General features: G+C 46.6%; 1 pseudogene across 1 annotated transcript in view; it reads left to right on the top strand.

Moving 5' to 3' along the window:
* LOC144137999 (fatty acid synthase-like) overlaps positions 1-16,024 on the top strand; it is a 64,379-nt pseudogene that overhangs the window by 38,633 nt on the left and 9,722 nt on the right. The window contains exons 18-22 of the transcript XR_013315795.1: positions 1,351-1,563; positions 2,302-2,631; positions 5,993-6,112; positions 6,741-7,099; positions 11,338-11,691. The product of XR_013315795.1 is annotated as a fatty acid synthase-like (transcript). The remainder of the gene's footprint in view (positions 1-1,350; positions 1,564-2,301; positions 2,632-5,992; positions 6,113-6,740; positions 7,100-11,337; positions 11,692-16,024) is intronic.

The raw sequence follows: 16,024 nt of genomic DNA, 5'->3' as shown, positions 1-16,024 counted from the left end.
GTCTGCCATGAAGTCAGAAGGGCCGGTATTCAAACAAACTGCCAGTGTGCCGCAGACAGTAGCATTAACTCTACGTCTGCACCCTTATTGCCTATCGTCAGTCCTCCGACATGGCGCTGCCATACTCAGCTGAGAACCCTTGGCCGCCGTTTGTTTCTTTTTGACCGTATTTGCACCTGGCTCGTTTTTGTTTCGGTAGAAGGCAATCGCTTCGTGAAACATAAGTTCTGCTCCACAAACAGGGTCACGTAAGACAATGTCGCTTACGCCAATTGGCCAGTTTTGTGTAAGAAAACATCAAAGGGGGCGGACTGCTGTGCGTTTAAAACAAGCATAGTGCCCGCAGTACCAACAGCAGTGCGCATTGATACTTCTTTGATTACGTGTATTTTTGTAACTTTCATTGCTTACTCGCTATATTACTGCTGCAAAATCAATAGGCCTTGCATTTAGGCGATAATAGCTTGTTCGGCAAGTCTTGAAGCACCCGCCGCGATGGCTCAGTGCCTAAGGCGTTGCGCTGCTGAGCCCGAGGTCGCGGGTTCGATTCCTCGCTGCTGCAGCCGCTTTTCTGATGGCGGCGAAAACCAAAAACGCCCGTGTGTACGAGATTTCGGCGCACGTTAAAGATCCCCAGGTGGTCAAGATTACTTCGGAGCCCTCTACTACGGCGCGCCTCATCGCCTGCGTTTCGCCGGCGTGTTAAAACCTACGATCAATCAATCAATCAAGCCTAGAAGCCCTGGCTAATTTGCGTTTGCTTTTGCCGGCATCAGCCAATCGCAAAGCTGGGCATTTGACATAACAGATTTTGTTGCGGGAAATGAGCTAGTGGGTCGCATGGCCATTCTCCTTTTTCCTTATTATATAGCCTATTTGTGCGAAGTGTGCGTTAAAAATGGCGTCAGCATGATTGTAACGAGGCAATCTTTTGAATGAACCAGACGTGTTTCGTCTGCATGGCCCCTTAAGTAGCACGGCATAGACGGGACAACAAAGAAGAGACCACACAAGGCTAACGCTGTTGGAACCAACTAGCACGCATTTATGCATTGACAACGGTAACGGGGTACATGTGTCAAGACATGGACTATCCAAATATGTTAGATATTGCATGGAGGTTTCTTTTGATATATTCGTGGAACTAGTGTTAGAAAGACAATTCTTGGAGTATTGTATTTACGAAACGAAATAGAATACAATGCCTTGATATATACAGATATACCGAAGTTTGTATAATCAAAAGGGCTAAGCAGGAAACGTGGTATCGGTTGTCATCAATTCCGTCCATTGCTTTATAAACTAGTACAAACACAACTACATCTATTTTTGTCTTAATGCGCATGTCAGGCGCCACTCCCAGGACGACAGCGCAGTTTGCCTTCCTCAGCACCCAGGCGCATGGAGACATTTCAAGCTTGGCTTGGTGTGAGTCCCCACTGGGCTGCGTTTCCCCCGCGAACCGTGATTCAGGTGGCGTGCTGTGCAGCGTATACTATGCCCCGGTAGATGTCGGCGACGTCATGAAAGCTACGGGAGTCCTTCCTGAAGAGAACAATGAGCGTGAGTATGAGGCTTCACAACCGCTGTAGAATTTCAAGGCGTTCGTGTCGGCGGGCTACCAGAAAATGAACTGTACTTTTTGCATGGTTCTGTTATTTTTTCACTTCACGTCGCATAACTACTGAGGTTCATAGCACAAAGTACGTCAGACTTGATTTCGTAAATTCAGTACATAAATTAGATTTTCTGTACCCTTCTCATTGTTACGTTCACTCGAATCTGATGTGCAAGGTGGCGAACAGGTTCTGTTCTTGGTCAGGTTGGTTAACTAGCCGTCAGTATGTTTTCTTTGCTTTTGTGTGTTTTTTCATGCCGTCTTTACTGATTTAGTTTATACACCAGCACTTATAAACGCACTTATATTACGCCATCTCTGACATACACCGGTCGTGCCAAACGAGGCTACAGTAGAGCAATCCCAGCTCTCCAGCAATGACAGTCCCACCAGCGTTTTGCAACCTCACTCCGACTCCGGCCCCATAACATATCGTGTGTCTTATTAGTACTTTTAGACGGCAGCACACTACAAGGGCTTTCTAATATGCACATCAACTGGCTGCTTATGCCATCCACAATCTTGAAGCTCCCACATGATCTATACAACACATTTTCTACCAAAGTGAGGCTGTGCCACTGTAATACATTCGCTAAACACGTACATACCTGACTCGTGCTGAAAAGTGCCTAATTTCACGACAGATTGACAGTCAATTTGATGTTTGTCCAACTATGGCGCAGGTACAGCGACAAAATGTTGCCAGAACCTGGGTTGGGAGTTCTCGGGTCGAGATCCCAGCGGACGCCGAGTGATGGGTTGTCTACCAGGAGGGGCATTGTCCACAATGGTCGTTGCCTGCTCAGATTTCTTGTGGGAAGTTCCGGAAGCCTGGAGCTTAAAAGAGGCCTGCACCGTTCCAATGGCCTACTCTACTGCTTACCTTGCGTTGCTGGTTCGAGGCAACCTGCGACCCGGAGAGACACTTCTCGTGCAGTCGGGAAACAGTGACGTCTCTCAGGCGGTCATTGCAGTCGCCATATTTATTAACTGCTGTGTCTTCGTGGTTGTCGGTGAGTGTCAAGGTGGCTTGCATGCAGAAAATTCAAGGAATTATTTCATGTACCTCGATGGTATCAACGCTTCTTGAGCGATTTGTTCGTTGGGTTTCAAGAACTTGTTTTGGTGTGCACCAGCTTGAGAGTTAGGAGGCAACAATAATTTGACTAAATTTTTACTTGTCAAAGTTAACAGTGAAGCTAGGAATGTGCAAATGACAAATGCGTCATAGGTGTCGCACTTATCAGATGACAGTCAGCTTTTTGTTTACTATATACGCCACAGTAAAAGAGATCATGCATGTCTACACAGAGTATGCAAAGTTCACCCCTTGTTTCAATGCTTCAACCAATACTTGGTGCTTTTGTCACCTTGATGTTTTGGTGTGGGGATCGTCCCGGTCGGGTAATGTTGATAAGCCTTCACTGTGAGAGAACGGAATAGTAGTAGATGCCTACTAGCGCATACACCGGCAAAAAATATATAAACCAGTACTGGTATGGTTTCTCAGTCACAAATATACTCTTGCACTGAGGCAAATGTTTCAGTTACATTTTTTCATGCAGGAACGTAAACATGGGAGTTCGATCTTGATTGCTTGTGCTTAAGTGTCTTGATTCCTCTTATATCTTATATTATGTATATTTCTAAGAATCTGAACACAACAATCTGAACAAGACACAAATGTGAAAAAATAGCGGCATCATCCAGGTACCCCAGTTAGCAAGCAAGCGGACTTGTCTTCGTCGGGACAGAGGCGGTCATTCATGGCCCATTGTATGTAGCGATAGAGCCCCTTCTGAGAGAGAGAGTGAGAGGAAGAGATTGTTTGCGAGAAGGAAGCAGAGTGTGAAAGTAAGGTATGGTGAGAAAAGCAAATTAATGAGTAAGAAATAAGGATGTACTTCTTACGAAGTGACCGCCGGCGAGAAGGAAGGTAGGTTTGGGCGAGATTATCTGAAATCCGGAAGGGGGCTAGATAAGGGGGTTATACAATGTGTTTTGTACTAACGCCGCGTGGCCTCAATCAAGTCTTGCGAGAACGCCAGAAGCGGAGCAGGTGGTAAGCAGGAGCCCTGTGCGATGATGACGAGGTGTCTGTAAACTGCGACTAAAAAGACAATGAAAGCGTGCCAAAAAACAACGCTTGCACATATTAAGGGGAGGAAAATTCCCGCCAAGGGCAATTTTCTGAAAAAAGAAATGCATTTAGTAGCAAGTACGGTACCCCCAAAAAAATGTTGCAAGAAGTAAAAGGTTTTTTCATAAATTGAAGTAGTAAAGTAGTAAGTGAAAGCAAAAAAATACGGCAGAAGAGGTGACTATGCATGCGTAGTTGAGTGAAAAAACTATCAAGGTTTGGAGTCTGGCGGGTGATTTTGTTAAGGAGCAAGATGTACACGCAACGTAAAATGATTATTATTCGTGCCCTTGGGAATACCACGCCGATTTTAAGTTACCCTTTGAAGCATTAACTCCAGCAGGCTCTATGAAGTTGAAGTTATGAATTACATAGGACTCCATGTACTTTCTGTCCCTTGGAGGCCTAAAGTTTCACTGTAGGGTTACAGCTTACCGGATCAAAAATGTGGGCCAGCTGGTTAAAATGTTGGGCGGATGGTATTAAGCCCTTTTGAAAGGGACCCTGAAATTTTTTTATTACTTTTTTTCCTGAATTCTAAATGCTTCCAGAGCGTATTCAACAAACACATCCAGCACTTAGAATAGGATTCCCAAAGTACCTCACCCGAAAATCGCTGCTCGACGCCCATCAGGTTGCTTAGAAAGTTGCTAACAAAACGTTTCTCTCTTTCCGGCTCCTGGTATTCTCCAAGTGCTCAAATTACGTCATTATAGCAATGCAGAAACTATTGGCTTTAAGTTTCAGTCATAAGCGCATTCGATAGCCCGTTTAGAAAAAAAGTATCAGAAGCTAAACAGAAAAGGTAGGCGGGTCTCCTGCGACGAACAACTCACGCATTGTCACTCCGTGATGGCGATAACGATAGCTTTCAAAAAAACTTCCAGACGCCAAAAAAAAATTCAATGCGTTTATCTGAAGTGTTTCTTTAAGCTTTTCTGTTTGATGTCATTTATGGTGTCCGCTCATATCTTACTAGTTTCTGAAATGTATTGCTTGTGACGAAATGAGCATTCTTATTTATTTATTTATTTATTTATTTATTTATTTATTTATTTATTTATTTATTTATTTATTTATTTATTTATTCATTTATTTATTTATTTATTTATTTATTTTCAACACTGTGAGCACTTCCGGGCTGTTACAGGGTATACAAGGTTGGAGATATACAAGGTTATACAGATATACAAGGTTGGAGAAAGGGCTAATGAAACGAAATGATCTTCTGAGCGTCTTTTCTGGCTGTAAACTACGCAGCCCATTTGCACATACTTGCTAGTCTTCAATCTGACGGGCGCATCGCTGGCTCCTGAGGTGAATCAATTTTGGCACGCACTAAATTATCATCTAGGTTACTATTTATTCGCTAGGCAAACCTCGGTGCTACCGGAGAGGCATTCTTACGTCGGGCATTACTGGCTAAGGATGAGATAGTACTTCCGTAGTACCCTGTTTATTTTAGGAAGCACGTTTGACAATTTCATTCGTAGGGTGGACGGTCACGCACTTTTCTTTCGGCGCTCCTGGTTGAGCAGTGTACGTTCCTTTCTAGCTTGGGTGCGCGTTCCTAGATCTGACGCAGGGAGCTCACGGGGTGATTCCTGCTTGCTATGGCTTACCTGAGTACGTCGAGCTGGTTTACATAGTCTCTGTCATCACTGCATACTATTTCCGGTCTGGTAGCTTGCCCTACAAAGATCCCTTGTTTGCAATGTCGTGGGTTATAGCTAGTATAGTATAGTATAGTAGAAATTAAGAAGAAGAAGAATAAGAAACGGACGTGGGCAGGGCATGTAATGCGAAGGAAAGATAACCGTTGGTCATTAAGTGTAATAGAATGGATCCCTAGAGAAGGTAAGCGTTGCAGGGGGCGGCAGAAAGTTAGATGTGCAGATGAGATCAAGACGTTTGTGGGGATAAATTGGTCGCAGTTAGCACAGGGCCGGGATAATTGGGGAGTAATGGGAGAGGCCTTTGCCCTGCAGTGGGCGTAGATAGGCTGGTGATGATAATGATGATGAGTATAGGCTCTGCTGCCAATTCTTAGTTTTTCTCTACAGTTCATTTTTAATGTTACCATTGTATAGAACGACGTTAGCGCCTAGATAATTGACTTGTTATTCAAATAATGAAAGTTGATTTGTCGGATACGAAGTATTACGATGTGACACGAAATTTTCCAGGGTTCTGAGTCCGATGTCTCGCACTCAGCTATTTTGCCTTTGTTGCAGATTCCAGGGAAGAGAGGGATTGTCTAAAGCGGCGCTTCCCCGACCTTGAAGACAGCCATCTCATGAGCCCGGACGACTTGTTCTTTGAAGAACACATTGCTCAGCACACGATTGGAAACGGTGAGTAGAATTTGAAGAGTGTTCCGGCAAGGTTGCAAAGGAGTGATATGGGAAAAATGAAGGGGTGTATAAGTGTCCCGTAAAGTATTGCCTAACGTTGCTTCTAAGTGCACGTCTTTTGGTTTGGACGTATGAGGCTCAACTGCCGGCAGGACCGTGTGCGCGTCAAGCAGAAGACTCAAAAACAATGTTGAAGATTTGGTCTTTCTACTGTATTTGAGCAATGGCAGGTATTACCGGTTTTTGTATAATGATATCACTCCTATCAGCGTGGCCTCTACGCCTTCAGTTCCGCTTGAAACCAAATTGATAAAGCATTACGACGGGGAACTTCGACCAAAATTAACCACCATTGAAACTCTGGCTAAACCAAAGAAATCTTGATAACGGCCACAAAGTGATAGATAATGATAAGCAGCACTTAAAAAATACCCACGTGGCCATTTTCATGCACGAAAAAATATCGAAACAGGGTCAAGGGGCGCGTTCTACGGTGTCTTGGGTAACAATGCCTTCAGCATCAAGGAATCGCTGCTTTAAATTTTTCTTAGCAGAAGTTGCGTACAGAGGGAGATGGATGGGACCACCGCCTAGTTCACTCTGTGTTCATTAAAATGCTACACTGCAGGTGTTGACGTCCTCATCAGCCTACCTTCGGCACGGTATCCCCAGGCTGGCCTAAACTGCTTGTCATCACAAGGCCGAGTTTTGCGTTTATTGATGCCCGGCGAGGCCCAAAGAAACAGTCTTCAAGCTCCTTCTTCAGTCCGATGGCTCATCTTCCACGACGTCTCGCTCGAAGGGTTACTGTTCACCGATGATTCCCGGACGAAGGAGGAAAAGCGGCGGGTTTGCGTACTGCTACGAGAAGGCATCGTAGCCGGGGCTGTGCGACCATTTGAAAGTGTCCAGTTCACGTGCGACCAGGCAGCCGAGGCCTTCCACTTTGTGGCAAATAAGGACATTTCCAGCAAAGCAGTCATCGAGGTCAGTCACCCCAATGCAGCTGTCGCGCTTATTTGTTTAATAGCGAAGCTCTGTATGACTAGGCGAAAGCGCTCCAGTGTACTCCGAAAACTTTCCCTTCGCAACCCAATCAGCATGCGTAAAAAACCGCCCGGGAGGACAGTTACACGTAAAGGAAGGAACTGTGGAATTCGTCCGTAGCAGAATGGGCGTAGCGAAATGGGCACAGATCAAGCGACAATGGCGGACAGGATGGTGTAGGACGAGCCGTGTCAACGTAGCAATGTCAAGCACCACTGCACGTACCTTGGAAATGCGTTGGCCACACCTCATACGTACAGCCTTTGTCAAAATTATGTGGGCCACGGCGACCGTGGCCGGAGCAAGCGCGCGGCCGAGCAGGGGCGCTGCGCTTGCCGCTGTCGGCTGGTTGCGCGGCTAAAGAGAGCGAGGGGAAGTTTTGCTCTTGCTTTTGTAGTGTGTCCGGCGCGGCAAGTGCTGCGCAAAGTGCCTGTGCTGAAGCGAAATGCGCCTGCTCTGAGAAACCGGCCTTGCTGCACTTATCGCGCTACGAAAGGAAGCGAGAAACTTCCCCTCATTTTCTTTAGCCGCGTTACCAACCGGCAGTGGAAACCGCAGCGCCCCTGCTCGGCTGCGCGCCTGCTCCGGCCACGGTCGCCGTGGCCCACAAACTTTTGGCAAAGACTGTACTTGTGAGGAACAAGCAGCGTACAATCAGCGACGCCACGAGGAGGAACGGGATCGAACGAAAATACCACAACCACGTAAGGTATCATGAAAACATCTTTATTGAACCATTAATGGAGTAACACACATGTATACAACAGTCGCACTGTAAAGCTGAGCTGGTTAGCCTACTGTATGGAGTGCATGGGCGCATTATTTTCCAGGCATGGTAATAGTTAGGAAACCTTAACCGCGATGGAGGATTATTTTGGGATCAGGCCTGCTTTGAGCTCAGACTTCAAAATATGCTTCGAAGCGTTACAAGGTCTTGTCCAAAGAGTAAAATTACAGCGCTGAAACCCTACCGGTTTATGCTCCAGGAACAGACTTAGTGGGTAAACGGCTGCAACAAAAACACTCAGTTTCTGCATGCCTAAGCGTGATTATGGGCTCACCCGCTATTACGATATGCGTAAAGCTCTCCTTTGAAACTTCCAGAACTTAAAGTTAGTTTTTGAGAATAATGTTAGGCCATTTCTGCCCCAATCAATGAACCACACTCTACGGCTCCGTTTTTAAAGAAGGATTGCATTCTTCGGGTCGGATTAAGAAATGGGCTGCGGCTTAGCTCGGCTAACCCTGAGTATGCAAAGCGAAAGATTGGTTTAGCCTGGTAAAGTGTTGGTTTCACTTGGGGAACCTTGAATTTACGCATAATCATTATGTTAAGGTATACACTCATCGTTACTCCAGGTATGACGGCTGTACCTAGGTCATTGGCAAGGCATGACAGTGGTTAGGCTTGGGTAGACAAGCATCGTTTGGCGCACGCCGGGCGGTCGGATACTGCTCGCCGACCACGGTTCAAAGCCGTTCGGTCCTGTGCAATGCTCACAGGAGGAGATCCGGCCGCGCTTTCACTGATTGCGACCGCGGCCTTCCTCTTCGCCGGCTGCAAGACCAGTCACGTAGCCCGAGACAACCTACAGGCGAATGCGTGGGCCAGTAGCTGCGGGGTAGTGAGGCAGCGGGGGCTGTCTGCTGCTTCTCATCTGAGCAGCCACTCCGACCGCAGCCGCCACCGCTCATTCGAGCAGAACTGGCTGAGAACGGCGTCTCGTGCACAGCATTGAAAGCGGGCCCGGCGAGGGACGTGGTGCTCTGCAAGGGGTTTGTCGCAGCTGCGGTCAAATGAAGGTCGAATTGCGGACGGCGGAGGAGCCTCTGGACGAGATTAGTAAAGCTTCGCTTTAAAAGCCCATATCAAAACAAAAAATAGAAGCAGTTTTATTAAACGTCAAAGCTGCCAGGTGCGAGGCAGTGGTTGGCTAGATGGCTGTGGCGCCATCTCTTGACTACTTTCAGTGCCAGCCTGGCGTTGATACCGCAAGTTGTCACGAGAGTGCGCTGCAGCCTCTGAAAAGGCCCATTAAGACAAACTAGATTGAGTTTGCTTTAATTTGGGCTAATTAATGGGTTAATTCATTATTTTTGTTCTTTTATGTTACCGTCTCCGTATTTGCGGCCTGGTAACGGCAGCCTCCGTGGCAACGGCGCAGTGCAAAGATCACTCTCAACTATTTTCACATAAGGAACGCGTGCCTCTCTGGCGGATTAGGATTGACATCGCCTTCGCAACGCGAGGGACCTAGGTTCGGTGCCCACAAAGGGAAGCGGTGATCTTTTCCGTTTGGTTGAGTGACGCCGCGTGACACGTGTAGTGTTAGCTACGCCCTTAAAACACTTAAAACAAAATATGATACCCATGATGACTCAAGAACTCCTCGAGGCACAATTTTTGGTGCTTTTACAGTGTCTCTATGCCTTCAGTTCAGATTCTATATCTCGAGTAAAAACATACTTCCCCTTATTTTGGGTATGCCTTCCCTCTAGTACATTGCCAGGGAGGCTACTAAATTTATTTAAGGCAAAAGACTTGGATATCTCTGTTTCATCAAACGCGTTGTGAGGTACACAATATCAGTGGGACAAGAACTAGAGGGAGAGCTGGGGAGTTCCCTCAGAGGAAGGGTAGGCCACTGTAGCACCTGCGTACGAGCCGCTTTCAGGGGTGAAGGTACCGACGGGGGGTGGGGGTGAAACATGTATTCAAGCAAAAGAAATTCGCGTTTGAAAGCAGGAGGAGCCCTCAGTCCAGGGCCCCTGCTTCGGCTGTGGTCCTGCGTGCCCGACAGGACGTTACTGGCAATGGCGAGTGAGCGGAAATGACTTCAGGGGGAGGGGGGGGGGGGGGGGGCTTTGCAGTGTGGCTGGTCAAGTGGGGACGGGAGCGGCCGCAAAGGTCAAGAGAATGTGTGGCGGGAGCGTCCCTTCAAGGCAACCAATTTAGTCACCCCCACTGTTTCTTTTTTCGCTGCTGCTATACTCTGCTAAGGACTACCGAGTGACATGGTTAAAACCATTGGAGGGATCACATTGCAAAGCTAGGGAAAGAAATGGTTCCGATGAGGCAAGGCAGAAGCAATTTGACGTCTAAAGCAGAGGGAATCGTGCGGTAGTGCATATGACCAGGCTGCGTATGTAACAAATCTGGCTGCCATGCCGACCCCCACCCCCCGCTATCGAGATCTACGTGTTTGCTTTGGACCATTCATTTCATTGTCATAAGCAATAGAATTCTCGAAAGCATACAGCGTTTCTGTTCGGTCTCAGTGGCCAAGCGGTATACAGCTGCTCGTTTTCCAAGAACAGCCGGGGTTCAAGCCCCAGTGCGTTTACATTTTTTCGCAGGCAAGTAATTTTTTACTGAAGCATGTTCTCTTGGATCAGTCGCACGTATTCTTTCTCGAAGTGACGGCAATGAGATATCATTTGGGTCGGTTTAGCCTAACAGCATCTTTGTTAGCTCTGCAATTCGTCTAACACGATTCTCTGGGCTGCCAGGTTTGTTGATGACGCAACCCGACTCGTATAAAGTAAATTAAAATATTAGTAATGACTGCGAGCGCGAAACCGACCAAAAGGACAGCCAGAGATTTTTGCCCAGTTGACAAAAACTACTTTGAGTTGCGTTGCCACTCTTTTGAATTAGTTCATTTTTATTTCATTTATTCTCACCTTAATGGCCACATGGCATTACATGAGGAGGGGGGGGGGGCTCTTTGCAGAAGTAGGCACCATATAAACACAGAGAAATAAGACCAAGGAGGAGAAGAGACATACAACATTACAGAGGTAAAACGCAACTAGTAGGAGCACACAGCGTTACACATTTTTAAATGGGGATTGGAATCACAGCAATAGTGGTACCGAAGTAATTTAAGTGATTAGTTTTTCGCGAAATATGTTTTAATTATTACCACAGGCCATGTCATCCCTTAGAGCATTTTGAATGGTTATGCATGAGGAAAGAGTGGAGTGCTCATTGGTGACGTGAGGCTGCTGCTTCGGGAAAATCAACCGCTTAATAAGTTACTATTTCACACAGTTTTGCTTCCACGGGTTTAGTTTGCATACAACAATACTACCACTGAATGTAGATTATCCAGATTAATTGGAGCCTTTCGTGTTATTGTTGCAATGGACGGCACTTCACTTGCGTCTTATCGCAGGTACGACCGGAGGAGCCCGACCGGAATTGTGTACAAGCCTCACCACTCACAGTGGAAGCTGTCGCTCGCACGTACTTTTATGAGCACAAGTCGTACGTAATCATCGGAGGTGTTGGTGGCTTCGGTTTGGAGCTAGCGGACTGGATGGTGACTCGAGGATGTCGAAGACTTCTGCTCACTTCCCGCTCCGGAGTGCGGACGGGCTACCAGCGGCTGTGCTTGCACCGCTGGAAACTTATGGGTACCACGGTCGTAATCAGCACTGCTGACGTCTCGACTAAGGACGGAGCCGCCCGCGTCATCGACGAGGCCACTGCTCTTGGGCCCATCGGTGGGATCTTCAACCTTGCCGCCGTAAGCTGTTTTCCTGTGGACCGTGATTAAGGCCTAGCTACAAAAAAAAACAAAAAACAATGTCCCCGCACACCTCGTGATGGATCACCCTTCTTTCACGATGCCCGATGAGTGACCATATCCTCTCGTTTGTGACGACTAGAATCAGGTACAGGCTCATTGGTTTTGCCTTTCACAAAATATTGATGATTATGATCATAATGATTACTTAATTTTACCCAAAACGTAAATGTGCGCTGAGTTTATGGTTGAGCATCACAACCCCAAATAATGTGAGTGCGGCTCGCTGTGTGCACCACACGCATTGATCTTTGTGGAGTTCGGGATAAATGTGGCTGAATGCTACAGGAATGATTTGGGAATGCATTAGCTGCAGCGGTCGGTCAAGCCCTTTCTCGCTGAAACAAAGTTTGGTACGAGGAGCACAAGTAGCGCTAGAGTGGGTACTCCAAAGCAAAATAAAGCTATTGTCATTATCGGCGGTAGGAAAATGACGCGCAGCCGTCGCATCTTCGTAGTGCTATATTGCTTGCTTTGGTCTGTAGGATAATACTGTGGGCGTACTCATACGACACCAGCGCGCGCCCGCAGACAGGTGTATCCCTAGTGGGCAGAGTTGCGTTATTCGAAGACTATTTTAACTGCGCTGCCAACCATAAAAGACGCCGGGACACTCGTTTATGCCTCGTGCTGGAACACTTCGCAACGTGTACTAAAAAAACTGCGGGAACTCGTTTACGCCTTGCGCTAGAATGACTGGTGCTTCGAAGCCACGAGACTTTTACAGCAAAGCTGTGTACCTTATCCCCCAATGGTTCCCTCTCAGTTGGCAAATGGCTTGGTTTTACCTCCTTTCGAACATTAGGACTTAACTTTATGCTTAAAGGGGTGAACCCCTTTAAACTAATGTTTAAAGGGGTTCCCATAGCACTGCACATAACTCGGGACCACATAGCAGCGGCCCAGTGCCCTACGAGCTCGGCTTTCATCAGTTTTTTTTATTTATTGCAAGGCAGACTAGCCCGAAAACCTCTGCCGTGACACCGTGTCCACAGCGGCAATACGTTAACTGGCATATATTTCAAAAGAGAGGCAGGCACAGGCACATCTCAAGTAGATGGAAACAGTCCTTAGTTTGCGATTGCGCCGCATAGACACTATTCAAAGGCACACATTGTTTGCGAAACATTGATTTAATTCCCCGAACCTCATCCGCATTGCGGTCAATCATGCCACACTTTCAGGTGCTGTACAATCCAATGTGCACAGGAAGATCGTAGGGCACGGAACAGTTTTCTGGCACAAACAATAATGGCGCAGTGTAGGGCGTTGTCTATGCCCTTTTTAAGGGTCCGCTGCAAAACATCCCGAAACACAACGCATCCTTCCAAAACCAAAGCGATGATCAACTGTCTCCGGTTGGTTACAGAAGCTACAGTTCAGAGACAAAGAAACGTGTACACCTTTACTATTAAGTCATGCTTTTGCGGTAACGTAGACGAGCGCAGCTTAAAAAAATCTCGGACCATCTTCACTAACGTGAAATCTGGGAAGGGGCGAAGCATGCAGTATATAAGTCTATTCTTGGCGCCTTGGCACATTTGCCTACTGAGAGGTAACCATTGTGGGGTAGAGGTGAACAGCTTTGCTGCAGCCTTGTGTCTTCGAAGCACGAACCGTTCTAGCGCAAGGCGTAAACCAGTTCCCAGTGTTATTTTTTCAGTACACGTTATGAAGTGTTCCAGGACGAGGCGTAAAAGAGTGTTCCGGTGTTTTTTTAAAAACGATAGTCTTTCTTGGGCTACTTAAACCCAGAAATTTTGGTCTGTCTGTCTGTCTGTCTGTCTTTTTTTTCTTTATTGCCTGCTTGGCGACAACACAACACGCACTGTTCAGTACACAAATTACTAGCTCCAGCCACGAATCGGCTGAATGGAGTGGCATAAAACATCTTAAATTGCGCTAGAACATCCAGAATGGGTAACCACTCAGGCTCTTCCGGCATCACTCGATAAACTTCTCTTATATAAGCAACGCTTTCAATGAAGTACTCTCGCACTGTGCGAGCATCCTCTTCGGCATTTTGAACCGCCATACGAGTTTTCCACAAAGAATGCAGACTAAGTGCCATGAACATATCATAGGGCACGCCTCCATCATTGTTTACGGGCAAAAAGCGAATGCCATAAGGCGTTAATGGTAAGTCTTTTTTCAGGGTTCGTTGGAGGATGTCCCAGTGAAACACCGCATCCCAACAGTCCAGAAAGATGTGCTCAATTGTTTCCAGCTTTTGGCATAGTCTACAGTTAAGTGTCCATGGGTGTACATATATTCCTTTTTCCTGCCGCCAGGGTTTTACCGGAAGCGTGCCGCTATGAAGTTTAAAGATGAAAGATTTAACAGATGAACGTACTGGCATTCGTTTCACTCTTTTTAGAACATCTTTTCCTGAACCCACTGCATATAACTGACGATAAACCGGAACAGGCAGACACACATCAATCATATCTTTGTACAAACGTTTCCGCGGTACACTACTCAAATACTCCGAGGAAAACCTAACCCTTAAAATCCTTGAAGCATCCACCACTTCGCGCAAGAACCCACGCACACGTACACATCGCATTTCAGAAGTTGAAACTACATAGTCTGGAATGACATCACGTAGTTGGACTTGTACCACAGTACGTAGAAAGCAATCTCTCTGATCTCTCAGAAACATAAACCTAGAAACTATTTGTCGGATAAACAAATGTACCAGTCCCAATCCACCACTTTTCACCGAGCGAAACAAATTAGTTCGACTCATGCGCTCCCAACTTGAGCCCCACAAAAACACCGCAAACACTCTGTGCAGCTTTTGTATGTTCCTTCTTGACATACAAATCGCCTGTAGGACGTGCCATACCTTGGCAACAGCAAACACATTACATACTGATGCACGGGCAAACATTGACAGATCCCTTCCCCCCCCATTATATTAATTTCTTTCTAACTATATCAGTTTTTCCGTCCGAGTACTCTCTAGCATCCTGGTAGTTTTCAAGGGGGATGCCCAGATACCTGGCCGGAGTTGTCGTCCAAGGCATGTTCTCGAAAAACACTGGCCTACTTTGCCAGTCACCGTGCCAAAATCCTATGCACTTGTTCCAGTTAACTGCATTGGCAGACAACTCGCAAAATCGTTTTAGATCGTTCACCACCTCCCTCACACTTTTCCTATCACTACAAAAAACAGCGATGTCATCGGCATATGACTTTCTGTGACTCGATTCAGCCACCCGGCCAAAGTAAGATTTATATTGCGCAATAGTCTTATATACTCACAGCCAAACGTGAACGTGTAGCCCGGTTTATATGTTCATACTTGTCAACCTTGTTGAAGAAGAACAAGACATTACGCAAACATAAGACAGGAAATTAGTACACTAGAAATATTTACAGTGTTCCTTTATTAAAAAAATTATGGATGCTTGGTTTTTCGACAGCAAATGATATTCTACATCTACTGCAGAAAACCGCCGCCTGCTGTTGCCCACGCCACCTCCTGGTGGCATCTGAGAAATCACGTGGTAACAGCAACGAAAGGTTCCGCTAGCTAGGTTCCTCGTTCTGCTTGGAACGCACTTGAAGCCCGGCAACGCGGTTTTATAAACCTATAAGTCGACCACCTCTATTCACGCACGTCTCCGCCGTTCTGCAGCGCTGGCATCGAGGAACGGGGCCTGTAGCAGCGGAACGCGGTAAATTCAAATTGCCTTGAGCAAACCTTTAGAGTGTTTACCTTGGGATAAGCACGACGGTACAGGAACAGCATGAGAGGTGAGCGGCCAACAAAGGGGGGAATTTCCTTGGCAAATGTCTACAAAGACTATCGTCTTTTGACGACATTTGCAACAAAAGGAGCAGATACGCGGCGAATTTTTAGTACGCGTTGCGTTCTAGCGCGACGCGTAAACGAGTGTCTCGGTGTTTTATTGCCTTGACTAGATGAGACGTCGGTTATGATGACGGCATGAGACGCCAACAGCCCGAGCCTTTAAGGGGCTTCGCCGCTAAACATTTTTGCAGCTGCCTGGATACACATTCTCATTCTCTTGACTCACGGTAACACAGTCCACGTTGCCGGCGTAAAGCAAAATTTTTGCCGTTGTTGCTGTCCGTTTCATAAATCCATTTCTGAAATATGTGCATTTCCTATTAATCAGAAATCAGGACCTTCTAGAGGTATTTTTGCTTCGTCGCAAAATTCACAAAACTGTGAATTCGAAACGCAAAAGTTTTCGAAAAAGTGCGTTCCGTGTGACAACGGAACGAGATGCACATGAGCAGA

This window comes from Haemaphysalis longicornis, unplaced genomic scaffold (assembly GCF_048455015.1).
Source record: "Haemaphysalis longicornis isolate Haplotype H1 unplaced genomic scaffold, Haemaphysalis longicornis Haplotype H1 scaffold_5, whole genome shotgun sequence".
In the NCBI taxonomy this organism is placed as follows: Eukaryota; Metazoa; Arthropoda; class Arachnida; order Ixodida; family Ixodidae; genus Haemaphysalis; species Haemaphysalis longicornis.
This window is presented reverse-complemented; position numbering and strand designations above follow the sequence as displayed.